Source organism: Trichechus manatus, unplaced genomic scaffold, assembly GCF_000243295.1.
Source record: "Trichechus manatus latirostris isolate Lorelei unplaced genomic scaffold, TriManLat1.0 scaffold00023, whole genome shotgun sequence".
Classification (NCBI taxonomy): domain Eukaryota; kingdom Metazoa; phylum Chordata; class Mammalia; order Sirenia; family Trichechidae; genus Trichechus; species Trichechus manatus.
The window spans coordinates 13,834,577-13,839,457 of NW_004443959.1; positions in this window are offsets into that span (position 1 = coordinate 13,834,577).

The following is a 4,881-nucleotide window of genomic DNA, read 5'->3' on the forward strand; positions in this document are numbered from 1 at the left end:
CAAAACTTGGAAACAGAGGAGAAAGATCAGTAGTTGGAAAATATGGCCTTGGTGATAGAAGCAACGGTGGAGATCACATGATAGAATTTTGCAAGACCAATGACTTTTTCATTGCAAATACCCTTTTTCACCAGCATAAACAGCAACTATACACGTGGACCTTGCCAGATAGAATACACAGGAATCAAATCAATTACATCTGTGGAAAGAGACGATGGGAAAGGTTAATATCATCAGTCAGAACAGGCCACGGGCCAACTGTGGAACAGACCATCAATTGCTCATGTGCAAGTTCGAGTTGAAGCTGAAGAAAATTAGAACAAGTTCACGAGAGCCAAAGTACAACCTCGAGTACATCCCACCTGAATTTAGAGACCATCTCAAGAACAGATTTGACGCATTGAACACTAATGACCAAAGACCAAATGAGTTGTGGAATGACATCAAGGACATCATGCATGAAAAAAGCAAGAGGTCATTAAAAAGACAGGAAAGAAAGAGAAGACCAGAAAGGATGTCAGAAGAGATTCTGAAACTTGCTCTTGAACATCGAGTAGCTAAAGCAAAAGGAAGAAATGATGAAGTAAAAGAGCTGAACAGAAGATTTCAAAGGGTGGCCTGAGAAGACAAAGTAGAGTCTTATGACATGTGCAAAGAGCTGGAGATAGAAAACCAAAAGGGAATAACATGCTTGGCATTTCTCAAGCTGAAAGAACTGAATTAAAAATTCAAGCCTTGAGTTCTATGGGGAAAATATTAAACGACACAGGAAGCATCAAAAGAAAATGGAAGGATTACACAGAGTCACTATACCAAAAAGAATTGGTTGACGTTCAACCATTTCAGGAGATAGCATATGATCAGGAACCAACGATACTGAAAGAAGTCCAAGCTGCACTGAAGGTATTGGCGAAAAACAAGGTTCCAGGAATTAACGGAATATCGATTGAGATTGAACAACGTCTATTTTACACAGGCTGTGAATTTATCATTTTATTCCTGCGTTCACTATATGTTAGTGTTATTTTAGGTTTTATGTGTTATTTGGTATGATTTGGTAGGTTATTTTTTGGATCTGAGAATGCTAAAAAATTTTTCCCATATAAATTAATGGTAATTGCTTCTTCACTTTACCCCATTTCAGCTTACGAAAGGGTTCATAGGAAATACTCTACCTTCTGATAGTGGGGAAAACCTGTTTTGCACACTTTGCCTATTCATCTGTTGGTGGATTGGGTTATTACAAGTTTGTTTTTATTATTATAAATACAGTATGAACATTTATGTACTAGTCTTTTTGTTAACATATGTTTTCATTTATCTTTGGTAAATATTTTGGAGTTGAATTATTGAACCATATGGTAAGTATGGTAGACAGAATTCTTAAAATTGTCCCAAGATTCCAGCCTTCTGGTATTATTGTCTTTAGTTGCCATTGAGTTGATTTAAACTCATGGAGACCCCGTGTGTGCAGAGTAAAACTGCTCTATATGCTTTTCAAGGCTGTGACCTTTCGAAGCAGATCACCAGGTTTGTCTTCTGAGGTGTCTCTGGGTGGATTTAAATCATCAACCTTTCAGTTAGTAGTCCAGCACTTAACCATTTGCCCTACCCAGAGACTCCTCCTTCTGGCATACACACCCTATATAAGATCTTCCTTCTGAATGTGGACAGGATCTGAAAAATGATAAATATCACTCTTACAATTTGGTTGCAGAGGACCTAGCTAAACTGTTTCCAAACATTAATCCATGGAAACTGTTAATCCAATAAGTGCGTGCTGTTTTAAGCTGCTACCTTTGTGGTAATTTGTTATGCAGTAATAGAAAACTAATAGAAAATGTATACCTCAGCAATATTTAATATTCCATTCCATGAACATGTATATCACCTTATTTGTTTAGATCTTCTCTGTCTTCCCTTAGCAATGTTTGTTGGTCGTTTTTATAGAATTATTGTACATCCTTCATAAAATATAATCCTAAGAAACTTTGAGGCTATTATAAATGGCAATTTACAAAATTTTATTTTCCACATGTGTTGGTTTTGAATATTAACAGTGTGTAACCTTACTAAATCCACTTATTTATTTTAGTACTTTGTAGTTGTTGTTGATGATGCCTTAGGATTTTCTACATAAACAATCATGCCAACAGTCAAAGTGCAACAAGTTTACTTCTTCCTTTCCAATAATTATGCCTTTGTTTATTTTTCTTGCATTAGTACATTGGCTATGATCTCCAGTATAATATTGAATGAAAGTGGTGAGAGCTGATATCCTTGTTTTTCCCTAATTTTAGGAGTAAAGCATCCAGTTTTTTACCATTAAGTGTGATGGTAACTGTAGGTTTTGTAGATGCCCTTTCTCAGTTCCATGAAATTTTCTTCTCTTCCAGTTTTACTGAGAGTTTACTCATGAATGCCTAGACTGTGGGATTTTAATGCTTAATTTAGATACATCTATGGGAGATCTTTAAGATTAAAGGAAATCATAATTATTATCTGTCATTTGTCCATTCCAATCCATTCAGTTTGTGATTCATTTACAGAACTATCCTAAATTTTGTGATAACAGCATTGCTCTCTTCCTTTGCTACCCAAAATATCTTAATGTAATTCACAGAGTAAGTCCATGTATTATCCCTTATTTGAATTATAAAAAAACAAAGCACTTAAAAAAAAAAAAAAAGATAGCAAGAATGGTAACACAACTTGAAGAACCAAAAATAGCAACACAACTTGAAGAATGTAACCAATGTCACTGAATTGTACACGTAGAAGGTGTTGAAATGGTATATGTTTGCCTGTGTATACTATCACCAAAAAAAAAAGGTCCTTAAAAAAATATAGTGAAGAAGATGATGGAGTAGTCAGACAATGCATGTGGTCCCTCTTACAACAAAGACTCAAAAAACAAGTGAATCAATTATATATGACAATCTAGGAGCCCTGAACATCAAAAGCAAAGTTGAGGAATCAGACTGAGCCGCAGGGAGAAGGCGAGACAGTTCAGAAGCAGAGATGAGTTGTCAGAACTGAACTGGCAGGAACTGGCACCCGACAGGTGGGACTGGCTGGTTTGCATGGTGAGGCAAGCAGTGGCATTCGGGACGCATTTTCTACATCCCTAGAAACCGAGTGGCGGGTGGAGAGTCTACTCAAGCTTCCAGAACCAGTGAGAAGTGGCATTCAATTGGCAAAAGATAAGTACATGCGTCTAACCTACCTCGCGGATCAAAAAACACCCCCTTTGGGAAAAACCTGTCTCCCATTTACCTGCCCCCTCCCCACTCTGCACTGGGTAGCAGGTCGGCTTCAGCAATAGCAGGGTCCCCTAGGCCGGAAGTAGAAACAGTCACGCACCCAAAGCCATTCTCCCAGCCTTAGAGAGGGAACAAATTAAGAAAAAGGAAAAAAATAATCAGCCAGCCTCCCTAGGCCAGGAACTTATGGTAGGCATTGCTCCTTTGCCTAGGCACAAGCATAAGGGGTCCATGGACTTTGAATGCCTCACCCCTGCATAGAACTGTGTGGGCCCATTTCAATAGCATAGGCCCTCGTTAGCATAGTACTACAGGGTATATACCTGAAGCCTAACTTCAGCTATATCATCTATATGGTGGAGTGGTAGGTTCATGATATTTGACACCATTCTGCCCATTAAGAAGGGTCCTCACCTACCCACATCATGGGCCTGAGGACTGATGGCTCCACCCACACCCCCTCGCCACCCGTGACGGGAGTCCAAGAATAAGTAGCGCCTCCCAGTCCTTACAGCCAACAGCACTGAGTGCCCATAGTCTGGCTGCAAAACCCACCCACCTACATGTTCTAGGAAATAGGGACACACTTTTCTCCCATACACTCAGGGGCAGACATAAGCCCCCTCCCTTGATGAGCACATGACCCCCTATTGCAGCCAGATACCTGTGTCTACACCAATCACTCATGCTTGTCTAGGACTGTAGGTGATAGTCTGCACCACACACTTCTTGACTGACCACCTAGACACCTGAGCTGAATCCATACAAGAAAAGTAAATGGACTCCTGGGCTTACATACCTAGTAACAGACCTAGCCACCTGGTAATAGGACATTAGAGCTTCAAAGGCACCAATAATCAAACTAGCTCACATGAGAAGCCTATTTGGGCATATCAAAACAGAATAAAACAAGAAGCTAAGACACAGTAAGCAAACATAAAATAAATAAATATAATAACTTAGTGATGGCTTGGAGACAAAAGTCAATATCAAATCACATAAAGAGGCAGACCATGATGACTTCAGCAAGCTCCCCAAACAAAGAATCATGAAATCTTCCAGAGAAAGAGAACTTTCTGGTATTACCAGAGGTAGAATACAAAATATTAATATATAGAACTCTTTAAGATATCAGGAAGGAGATCATGCAAAAAGCAGAACAAGCCAAGGAACACACAGACAAAACAATACAGGAACTTAAGAAGATTAGAGAAGAGCATAATGACAAATTTAACAGGCTGCAAGAATCCACAGAGAGACAGCAATCAGAAATCCAGAAGATTAACAATAAAATTTCAGAATTAGAAAATTCAACAGAAAGTCATAGGAGAAGAATTAAGGCAATGGAAGTCAGAATTAGTGAGATTGAAGATAATGCACTTGACACCAACTTGTTTGAGGAAAAATCAGACAAAAGAATTTTAAAAAATGAAGAAACCCTAAGAATTACGTGGGACTCTATCAAGAAGAATAACCTATAAGTGATTGGAGTACCAGAACAAGGGGGATAAAAGAAAATACAGAGAGAATTGTTGAAGATTTGTTGGCAGAAAACTTCCCTGATATCATGAAAGATAAAAAGATATCTATCCAAGATGCTCATTGAATCCCACATAAG